Raw genomic sequence first — 12,066 nt, 5'->3', positions numbered from 1 at the left:
ACATACCTAAACCCATTCCCTGCTGGCAATTCAAATTTATCCTCCAAGGCTTTCAAGCCTTCTATAAATAGATCCCCCATCCTTCTAATTTCTCCCTTTTCTATCTCCGGAAACCACCATCTAGACTACCCGGTACAAACAGATGATTATTATAAACCGGGGTCCAAACCGATGCTCCCTCCACTCTCTTATATCTCCTCCATTGCCCCCAGATTCTCAAAGCCGTCACCACCACCTGACCTGTGGAGTATCGGGCCGGCGAGAACGGAAGAGGTGCCGTTATCGGTGCTCCCAAACTGGTGTCTTTGCACGACGCTGCCTCCATCCACTCAAATGCCTCCCCCTCCCCCACTACCCGCTTCCTAATCATGGCTATGTTAGCCACCCAGTAGTAATTGTAGAAGTTCGGCAGCACCAACCCCCCCACCCCCCCCACCAACTGCACTCCAGCAACACTTTCTTCACTCGCGGGGTTTTACCCACCCACACAAAGCCCAAAATAACCTTATTCACCCGCTTGAAAAAGGCCTTTGGGATGAAGGTGGGGAGGCACTGAAAGACCAATAGAAATCTGGGGAGGACCGTCGTTTTCACGGTCTGTACCCTCCTCGCCAGTGATAGCGGGAGCATGTCCCATCTCTGAAAGTCCCCTTCCATTTGTTCTACCAGCCGGGATAGATTTAACTTGTGCAGTGCCTCCCATTCCCAGGCCACCTGGATTCCCAGATATCGAAAGCTCTTCCCTACCATTCTAAGCGGCAGCTCCCCAGTCGCTTCTCCTGTCCTCTTGCCTGGATCGCGAACATCTCACTTTTCCCCATGTTCAATTTATACCCTGAAAATTGCCAAATTCCCCCAAGATTCGCATTACTTCCCCCATCCCCTGCAATGAGTCTGAAATGTACAAGAGTAGGTCATCTGCGTAAAGCGAGACCCGGTACTCCCCCCCCCCCCCTCCCCCAAACAAGCCCTTTCCAGTTCCTAGAGGCTCTTAACGCCATGGCCAATGGCTCTACGGCCAGAGCAAACAGTCGCGGGGAGAGGGGCACCCTTGCCTTGTCCCTTGGTGTAGCTTAAAGTACCCTGAACTCAGCTGGTTCGTACGCACACTCACTACTGGTGCCTGATAGAGCAATCGCACCCAGTCGATAAAGCCCTCACCAAACCCAAACCTTCCCAGCACCTCCCACAGGTAATTCCACTCCACCCGATCAAAAGACTTCTCCGCATCCATCGCTACCACTACCTCCACCTCCCCTCGTTCTGAGGGCATCATAATAACATTCAAAAGCCTTTGAACATTGGCCTTGAGTTGCCTGCCCTTTACAAATCCCGTCTGGTCTTCCCCTATCACCCCCGGGACACAGTCCTCTATACTTGTGGCCTGTATCTTAGCCAGCAGTTTGGCGTCCACATTCAGTAGAGAAATTGGCCTGTATGACCTTCATTGCTCCGGATCCTTCTCCCGTTTCAGGATCAATGAGATCGAGGCCTGCGAAATTGTTGGACGAAGGACTCCCTTCTCTCTTGCTTCATTAAATGTCCTCACCACCAGTGGGCTCAATATCTCTGAAAACCTCTTATAAAATTCCACCGGGTAGCCATCAGGCCCCAGGGCCTTGCCCGACTGCATGCCCTCCAGCCCCTTGATTATTTCTTTAATCTCAATTGGGGCTCCCAGCCCTTCCTGCAGATCCTCATCTACCCTCGGAAACCACAATTGATCCAAAAACTGCCTCATCCCCTCCACCCCAGCCAGGGGTTCCAACTCATATAATTTACTACAGAAGTCCTTAAACACCTCGTTCACCCCCGCTGGGTCCAGGACAGTATTCCCGCCTCTACTCTTTACTTTACCTGTCTCCCTGGCCGCCTCCCTATTCCTGAGATGGTGCGCCAACATTCTGCTTGCCTTTTCCCAATACTCATAAATCGCCCATCTTGCATTCCTCAACTGTTCCACCGCTTTCCCTGTGGTCAACAGGCCAAACTCCGCCTGTAACCTCCGCCGCTCCCTGAGTAGCCCCACATCCGGGCCCTCCGAGTATCTCCTGTCCACCTGGAGTATCTCCTCCACTAACCTATCCCTCTCAGCCCATTCTACCTTTTCTCTGCGGGCCCGTATCGAGATTAATTCCCCTCTGACCACTGCCTTCAGAGCTTCCCAAACCGTCGCTGTGGAGACCTCCCCCGCATCATTTGTGCCCAGTTAGTTCTGGATGGACTTGTTAACCCGCCCACAGATCGCTTCATCCGCTAGCAACCCCAGATCCAGTGTCCACAGTGGGCTTTGCCCTCTCTCCACAATAACCTGTAGATCCACCCAATGTGGGGCATGATCCGACACTGCGAATGCAGAGTACTCAGTATCCACCACCTCCGGTATTAGCGCCCTGCTCAGAATAAAAAGGTTGATGCGAGAGTATACCTTGTGAACATGTGAGAAAAAGAAAAACTCCTTCGCCCTTGGCTGTGCAAACCTCCATGGGTCTACTCCCCCCATCTGTTCCATAAACCCCTTCAAGTCCTTTTCCGCAGCTGGCCTCCTCCATGTCCTGGATTTTGACCGGTCCCATTCCAGATTAATGACTGTGTTGTAGTCCCCTCCCATGATCAGGCTATGTGACTCTAAGTCTGAGATCTTACCTAAAACCCGCCTCATAAATTCCACATCGCCCAATTCAGAGCATATATGTTCACAAGTATCACCCGCACCCCCTCCAGCTTCCCACTCACCATTACGTACCTGCCCCCCTTAGTCTGACACGGTTCCCCCTGCCTCGAATGCCACTCGTTTGTTGATCAACATCGTCTCAAGTTGTTAATGAAAAACAATAGTTAATAATAGGGCGGTGTAATGGCACAGTGGTTAGCACTGCTGCCTCACAGTGCTTAGGTCCCGGGTTCAATTCCGGCCTTGGGTGACTGCGTGGAGTTTACACGTTGATGCCCTATCAATTATGACGAGACGAGAGTAGAGAGTAATCGAGGATTTATTAAACAGAGATGAGTGGCCTCCTACAGCTGCTGCCGAAATGGCTGCAGTTCAGAGAGCACACACATTTATACTCCGCCTACTGGGCGGAACCAGCAGGCAGGGATCTACCCCCGTACCTGTAGTACAGGGGCCTTACCGTAATACACTCGTATGCAGTGCAGTATATACAATAAAATACAACAGTGGTGACTACCACATTCACCCATTGTTAAAAATGAGTCCAGCGGGGGTGGTGGAAAACTATTTACATACAGGTCGTCATTAAAATTCCAGAGAAGGTTACAAATTTAGACTGTCGGGTGCCTTGATCCACCGTTGAGAGCGCCGCAGTGCTGGTGGCGAGTCAGGCGTCGGCTCGGTCATCGGTGACTCCGGGAGCGTGTCAACATCCTCTTCATCCCCGGGTGGGAACAAGGGGAGGAAGGACTGTCCTGGAGCGGGAGCTGTGGGGGGTGCGTTGGGGGAAGGAGGGTGGCGCCGGGATAGAGGGGATGGGGGGGGGGTGGGCAGCTGGTGCCAGGTCCCTGTCTTGGCACCGTCGGGGTACGCTACTTAGGCGTACTGCGGGTTTGCGTGGAGTAGCTGTACCCTCTCAACCAACGGGTCCGCCTTGTGGAGCCGCACGTGCTTGCGGAGGAGAACAGGTCCTGGAGCTGCCAGCCACGTTGGGAGTGAAACCCCGGAGGTGGACTTCCTGGGGAAGGCAAAGAGACGTTCATGGGGGGTTTCCTTAGTCGCCGTGCACAGGAGAGACCGAATGGAGTGAAGTGCGTCGGGGAGGATCTCCTGCCAGCGGGAGGCCGGGAGATTTCTGGACCGCAGGGCTAGCTGGACGGCCTTCCAGACCGTCCCATTCTCCCACTCCACCGGGGGTTGTAGCTGGTCGTCCTGCTCGAGGCAATGCCCCTGTTGAGCAGGTACTGGCGCAGCTCATCGCTCATAAATGAGGATCCCCGGTCGCTGTGGACGTAGGCGGGGAAACCGAACAGAGCGAAGATGGTGTTGAGGGCTTTGATGACGGTGGCAGACGTCATGTCGGGGCATGGGATGGCGAAGGGAAATCTGGAATATTCGTCGATCACATTGAGAAAATACGTGTTGCGGTCGGTGGAGGGGAGGGGCCCTTTGAAATCCATGCTGAGGCGTTCAAAGGAGCGGGAGGCCTTCACCAGGTGCACACGGTCTGGCCAGTAGAAGTGCGGTTTACATTCCGCGCAGACCTGGCAGTCTCTGGTGACAGCCCTGACTTCCTCGATGGAGTACGGCAGATTGTGGGCCTTAATGAAGTGATAAAAGCGGGTGACCCCTGGGTGACAGAGATCGTCGTGCAGGGTCCGGAGTCGGTCCACTTGTGCGCTGGAACATGTACCTCAGGACAGGGCATCGGGGGGGGGGGCTCGTTGAGCTTACCGGGGCAATACAAAATCTCGTAATTAAAGGTGGAGAGCTCGATCCTCCACCTCAAGATCTTATCATTTTTGATCTTACCCCGCTGTGTGTTGTTAAACATGAAGGCAACCGACCATTGGTCTGTGAGGAGAGTGAATCTCCTGCCGGCCAGGTAATGCCTCCAGTGCTGCACAGCTTCAACGATAGCTTGGGCCTCCTTTTCGATGGAGGAGTGCCGAATTTTGGAGGCATGGAGGTGCGGGAATAGAATGCCACGGGCCTGCCTGGTTGAGGGTGGTGGCCAGAGCGACGTCTGATGCATCGCTTTCGACTTGCAAGGGGAGTGTCTCATCGACTGCGTGCATCGCGCCCTTGGCGATGTCGGCCTTGATACGGTTGAAGGCCTGGTAAGCGTCGGCCGTCAGTGAGAAAACGGTGGAGTGGGTGACTGGGCGGGCCTTGTCCGCATAATTAGGGACCCACTGGGCGTAGTACGAAAAGTACCCCAGGCATCGTTTGAGGGCCTTGGGGCAGTGGGGAAGGGGGAGATCCATGAGGGGGCACATGCGATCGGAGTCGGGCCCTCGAACTCTGTTCTGAACCACATAGCCGAGGATGGCTAATCGGTTTGTGCTGAACACTTCTCCTTGTTGTAGGTTAGGTTGAGGAGTTTGGCGGTGTGGAGAAATATGGAAAGGTTAGCGTCGTGGTCCTGCTGGTCGTGGCCGCAGATGGTGACGTTATCCAGGTACGGGAAAGTGGCCCACAGTCCGTACCGGTCAATCATTCGGTCCATCTGCTGTTGGAAGATCGAGCCCCCGTTAGTGACGCCGAAGGGAACCCTAAGGAAATGGTAAAGGCGGCCGTCCGCTTCAATCGCGCTGTACTGGCGCTCCGCCTTGCGAATGGGGAGCTGGTGGTAGGCAGATTTCAGGTCCACTGTCGAGAAGACCCGGTACTGTGCAATCTGATTGACCATATCAGATATGCGTGGGAGGGGGTACTCGTCGAGCTGCGTGTACCGATTGATGGTCTGACTGCAATAAACGACCATCCTGTTTTTCTCCCCCATTTTCACCACTACCACTTGGGCTCTCCACGGGCTGTTGCTGGTCTCGATGATACCTTCCCGCAGCAGCCGCTGGACCTCAGACCTGTTGAAGGTCCTGTCCTGGGTGTTGTACCGTCTGCTCCTGGTGGCGACGGGTTTGCAATCCGGGGTGAGGTTTGCAAACAAAGAAGGCGGTCGACCTTAAGGGTCGTGAGGCCACAGACAGTAAGGGGTGGTAGGGGCCCGACAAATTTCAGGGTTAGGCTCTGGAGGTTGCACTAGAAGTCCAGGCCGAGTAGCAAGGCAGCGCAGAGGTTGGGAAGCCGTAGAGCCGGAAGCCGTTGGAATCTACACCCTGGATGGTGAAGGTGGCGATGCAGTACCTCCGGATCGCCATGGAGTGGGATCCGCAGGCCAGGGAGATTCATTGGTTAGCGGGGTGTACCGCGAGGGAGCAGCGCCTTACTGTATCGGGGTGGATGAAGCTCTCAGTGCTCCCGGAGTCCAGAAGGCAGAATATCTCATGTCCGTCGACCTTCACCTTTGTCGACGTGGTCGTGAGGTTGTGCGGTCGGGACTGGTCGATCGTGGCAGAGGCGAGACGCGGCTGATCGTCGGCGGTTGCAGGCGATGAGCGGCCCGATGAGGTGCCTGACGTGCAGGGGTCCTGAGGCGGGGAAGATGGCAGCGCCCACGGGCTGCAGATGTCCTGAGGCAGGCAAGATGGCGGCACCCTCGGGCCGCACGTGTCCTGGGGCAGACAAGATGGCTACGCCCCTTGGTTGTGAGGCAAGCAAGATGGCGGCACCCACGGACCGCACGTGTTGTGAGGGGAGCAAGATGGCAGCGCCCCCTGGCTGCACGCAGGTGGTGCGGGGACAATAGCGGCGATTGAGCGGGCCTGGCACACTGCAACGAAATGTCCTTTCTTGCCGCAGGCCTTGCAGAGTGCTCTCCGCGCCAGGCAGCGCTGCCGGGGGTGTTTTGTCTGTCCGCAGAAGTAGCACTTGGGTCCCCCGGGGTTGGTTGGCTGCCGCGCGGTGCAGGCGTGGGGTTGGCTGGGGGCCGTCGCTGATGGGGTCCACGATGGGGTGGCCGCTGGCGGGGTCCACAATGCCCAGGAGGGGTGGGCTGTGCAGTCGGGGGCATACGCCCGTACGTTGCGTGAGGTGACTGTGAGCGAGAGCGCTAGTTTCTTGGTCGCCGCGAGGTCAAGCGTAGCCCCTTCTAAGAAGCGCTGGCGGATGTAGTCAGACCCTATGCCCGTAACGAACGCGTCTCGAAACGGCCTGGCAGTCACAGTCTCTCACCAGGGCGAGCAGGGCACGCCAGAAATCTTCCACAGACTCACCGGGAAGTTGGTGCCGCGTGGACAGGAGGTGCCTGGAATAGATCTTGTTGGTCTGCTGAGCGTAGTTCTCCTTCAGTAGCGCCATGGCCTCTGCGAAGGTAGGTGTGTCCTGGATGAGGGGAAAGACATCGGAGCTCAGCCGCGTGTACAGAATCTGGAGCTTCTGTGCTTCTGGGATTGGGTCTGTCGCAGATCCGATGTACGCTTCAAAACAAGCTAGCCAATGTGCAAAGTCCTTTTTGGCGTTGTCTGCTTGAGGATGCAGCTGGAGGCTTCCATTTAGCTCAGTGGGTTGGCCAGCTGGTTCGTGAGGTCAGCAGCGAGGATGCAGCTAGAGGTGATCCGGCTTAATGCGGAGATCCATCTTTGTAAAATCTCTGTGTAATAAATTGATGCACTATCAATTACGACAAGACAAGAGTAGAGAGTAATCGAGGCTTTATTACACAGAGATGTGTGGCCTCCTACAGCTGCTGCTGAAATGGCTGCAGTTCGGAGAGCACACACATTTATACTCTGCTTACTGGGCGGAGCCAGCAGGCAGGGATCTACCCCCGTACCTGTAGTTCAGGGGCCTTACCGTAATACCCTCATATGCAGTGCAGTATATACAATATAATACAACAGTGGTGACTATCACACACGTTCTCCCCATGTATGCGTGTCTCTCCTCCGAGTGCTCCAGATTCCTCCCACAGTCCAACGATGTACTGGCTAGATGGATTGGCCATATTAAATTGCTCCTTAGTGTTCAAAAGGTTACGTTGGGTTATTAGGTTACGTGGATAGGGTGGGGACGTGGGCCTAGATAGGATGCTTTTTCAGAAGGTCGATGCAGACTTAATGGGCTGAATGGCCTCCTTCTGCACTGTGGGGATTCTATGATTGTAATACCATCAGGCCAAGTGGGAGCTGAGGCAAATTAAAGCACATGCTGTAAATTATTAATACATAAAATAAAACAATGACAAGAAACAGACTTTGTAAATAAGTTGTACATTTTTGTTTAAAAACCTAAATTTAAAACCTGTTGACATGGGAGGTTCCTGTCTCTGGCTTGAGAAAAAGGAGGCTAAAAATTGGAAACAGATGAACGCCCGAGTCTATTATTTTAAGTGTAAGCACCAGTCCAAATCAACTTTGTGTATTCACATGATTTGGTGGAGACTTGGAAGGAACTCGCAGTGAGGGATGTTGAATCATCGTGTCACTCAACCATTTCTTCCAATGATGCAGGAGAAATATTGATCAACACAATACAGGATTGGGAGTGAGGATAAAACGGAATCGCCCATTTGACCAGTTTCTGTAACATCTCAGCACAGAATGCAGCAAAGGAAGTATTTGCAGTAAAATAATGCCAGAAATCCACAATACAAACAGAATATGCTGGGAGTGCACATCATATCGATCAGCACCTGAGAGAGATGGTGGTGATGGATCGCGTGGGACCTTTTATCAAAACTGTCACAGGTCATACTGGAGGTCTTCTGACTGAGTTGCGGCGCATAATCAACATTGTTACTGTTTATATCTTCAGCTTATTCACCAATCCTTTTCCAGAATAGGAATAAAGATGACTGCAACAGCCTGTTTGAAAATTCTGACTCATGCTATGAATTTCTGGATGTATAGGAAGTGCAGATGGAACATCATGCAACCCAACTTGGGTTGCAGCACCTTGCTTACAAAATATCTTATTACAATTCCATTAGGCGGAAAGAAATAATTGCAGTAACAGCAGGTATGCTATGGGCCTATTTACTTGTGTTGGACATTATGTCTTAGATGTTTAGGAAAGTTGGAAACTATATCAGCTGTAAATTCTATTGGGAAAATTATTGCATTCTATACATTTATCATCGCATTTACAGTGCAGAAGGAGGCCAGTCGGCCCATCAAGTCTGCACCGGCCCCTGTAAAGAGCACCCTACCCAAGCCACACTTCCATCCTATCTCCGTAACCCGTAACCCCACCCGACCTTTTAGGACACCAACGGCAATTTAGCACATCTTTGGACTTGGGAGGAAACTGGAGCACCCTGCGGAAACCCACGCAGTCACAGGGAAAATGCTCAAACTCCACACAGACAGTGACCCAAGGCAGGAATTGAACCCGGGTCCCTAGCATTGATCATCATAGAATTTACAGTGCAGAAGGAGGCCATTCGGCCCATTGGGTCTGCACCGGCTCTTGGAAAGAGCACCCTACCCAAGGTCAACACCTCCACCCTATCCTCATAACCCAGCAACCCCACCCAACACTAAGGGCAATTTTGGACACTAAGGGCAATTTATCATGGCCAATCCACCTAACCTGCACATCTTTGGACTGTGGGAGGAAACCGGAGCACCCGGAGGAAACCCACGCACACACGGGGAGGATCTGCAGACTCCGCACAGGCAGTGACCCAAGCCAGAATCGAACCTGGACCCTGGAGCTGTGAAGCAATTGAGCTATCCACAATGCTACCGTGCTGCCCCATTGTGAAGCAGCAGTGCTAACCACTGTGCCATCATGCCGCCTTATTACCTATTGTTTTTCATTAACAACATGAGACAGTTCGCTGTAACTATAACGGTTAGCTATAACGGCCGAGGTCGAACATAGCTCCGTTTTCTACACCGAGGAGCGAGGAGCTCCGCTCGCCGGAACTCCTCAGTGTAGTGAGACATCAGAGGCGGGATTATCCCGGATCAGCGAGGTGGCCCGACGCTGGCGTAAAAAACAGCGCAAACCACTCTGGCGCCTGGCCAACCGGAAGTTGCAGAATTCTCCGCACTTCCGGGGGCTAGGCCGGCGGCGGAGTGGTTGGCGGCGCGTGAGCCGGCGCCGAAGGAACTGGGCGAGTTAGCGCATGCCGTTAGGGGCAGCACGGTAGCATTGTGGATAGCACAATTGCTTCACAGCTCCAGGGTCCCAGGTTCGATTCCGGCTTGGGTCACTGTCTGTGCGGAGTCTGCACATCCTCCCCGTGTGTGCGTGGGTTTCCTCCGGGTGCTCCGGTTTCCTCCCACAGTCCAAAGATGTGCAGATTAGGTGGATTGGCCATGATAAATTGCCCTTAGTGTCCAAAATTGCCCTTAGTGTTGGGTGGGGTTGCTGGGTTATGGGGATAGGGTGGCGGTGTTGACCTTGGGTAGGGTGCTCTTTCCAAGAGCCGGTGCAGACTCGATGGGCCAAATGGCCTCCTTCTGCACTTTATATTCTATGATGTGCAGAACCACCGTCATGGTTCAGCGCATGCGCAGTCTGGCCGGCGTATTCTGGCGCATGCAGAGGGGGGTGTCATCTCTGCGTCGGCCGTGGCGGAGCCCTACAGGGGCCGCCCACGGATCAGTGGGCCCCGATCACAGTCCATGCCACCATGCCCCCCCCCCCCCCCCAGGGTCGGATCCCCCCGCGTTCCCCCGAGGACCACACCAGCCGGCCTACCAGCCATGTCCCGCCATGTGGGATCATGTCCAATCCACGCCGGTGGGACTGGCCAGAAATCGACAGCTGCTCGGCCCATCGGGGTCCGGAGAATTGCCGGGGGGACCGCTGGCAATGGCCCTCGACCAGCGTGGCGTGATCCCCATCCCTGCCCGAAATCCGGCGCCGGAGTATACGGCAGCCGGCATCGGAGTGGCGGGGCGGGATTCACCCCGCCCCCCGGGGATTGCAGTGTCAATGAAAGCCTACTTGTGACACTAATAAAGATTATTATTATGCAGTCATTAGTTAAAAACAGTTAATATTTCATGTATACCTACATTCATACATTTGTGCAGATGTAACAGACAAACATATAAAGTTGAGCACAATTGTACATGACTTTACAAGCAGATTTGTGTGGAGGCTGGAGCAAATTAGAATAAAGGGATTACTTTTGCACAGCTATAGTGGAAATGGAATTGGAGGCAGAGTGCATTCATTTGATTATTGCCGCAGAAACATATGTTTCCACATCTGGTACTCTTCATATGATTGTGCACCACCATTGCTTACCTCTTCTCGTGAAATCACTCCGTTTCTAGCTCAGTATCACAACTCAACAAGATTTGGTCCCTGCCTCCGTTATCTGTCATAACCAGTGCTGAGAAGACTTTGAAAATCCCAGTGACATCTTATGCAAAAGTCCTCCACCACTTTGGCCTTGAGTTTAATATGGTTATCACTTATTCTGAAGGTGTCCAGTGCATTTACACAGCAAGCTAAATCTTGTTCCTTCACCTGATCCACTGAAACCTCGGATGCAAATATTTACCACTATGTCCAACATTTCTTTCTTCAAATGGTCATTGATCTTCAGTCACTTTATTTTGTCTCATATACATAAGCCTTTGGATCTGCACAGACGTAAAACAGTCAAGTTCCTTCTTAGCAGCTGATCAAAATTCAGCTGCATGCACAGTTCTATGACCCGTGCTTTCCCTTTGAATGGTGTCCAAAGTCCAACATCACATTATATCCATTTTATAACTGCAACAAAAGCAGTTCCTGAATATTCAAAAAAAAGTAAGAAAATCCGATCATGCTGTGAAAGGTGACACTGTCACCTAACAATTATGTCAAATACAGCTCGAAATTGTAGAAGATGACAAATTTGCTTGTAAAAGAACCTATTTTGCGTCTCATTAATGCACCAATAATTGAATACAGGCCATACATAGCCAATGCACAGTTATTTTCGTTCCTGCAGCCTTATTATAACAAAATCACAATGCATGAAAATAGCACTCCTTTCACCTTGCGAGAAAATAAACACTTGTGAAAACATTTACTATCGCCTATATAATTACCGATTATAAAATTATACCTTAAAATCTTGCCCCTGTCTGCTCATTTTGCCAGAGACTGAAACTGTACTTTTAAGACTTGAAATATCAAGTTGCACCTTCTTGTGCTCCAATTGATCATTTTAATCCCAGTTAGAATGGATTCTCAGATAACCCTTTTGTATTCTACAATTAGGCGAAAATGGCAAATTCAATTTGGGCATTTTAGTTGATAACTAAGTTTTGTATTTGATCAGTGTACAACAGGTAAAAACAAGAAGATACTGACTGCAGGCAAAGAAATTGTTAGTTGCAGAGGGTTATCATGCTCTGAGACTTGTAGTCTGCAAGGCTTGGGAGGTCTTCAACAAGGCACACATTTCTCTTGTCTGTGAGACCTTTTAAAAGGTCTCCTTGTTAAGCCTGAAATGACACTATGACAGGCTGCATGAGAGATTTAGACAATGAAGCACACTGCAGTACTGATTATTTCCACTCTCTTGATTGGCAGTTCAC

At 52.0% G+C, this 12,066-nt stretch overlaps 1 long non-coding RNA gene across 1 annotated transcript in view; it reads right to left on the bottom strand.

The window, feature by feature from the left end:
- Positions 1 to 11,146, bottom strand: part of LOC140407856 (uncharacterized) — a 261,987-nt gene extending 250,841 nt beyond the window's left edge. The window contains exon 1 of the long non-coding RNA XR_011939842.1: positions 10,781 to 11,146. This is a non-coding gene — a long non-coding RNA (uncharacterized lncRNA). The remainder of the gene's footprint in view (positions 1 to 10,780) is intronic.
- Positions 11,147 to 12,066: the final 920 nt, after the last annotated feature.

This window comes from Scyliorhinus torazame, chromosome 2, assembly GCF_047496885.1.
Source record: "Scyliorhinus torazame isolate Kashiwa2021f chromosome 2, sScyTor2.1, whole genome shotgun sequence".
NCBI lineage: Eukaryota > Metazoa > Chordata > Chondrichthyes > Carcharhiniformes > Scyliorhinidae > Scyliorhinus > Scyliorhinus torazame.
The sequence above is the reverse complement of the archived record's forward strand: the minus strand, read 5'-3'. Positions and strand labels throughout refer to the sequence as shown.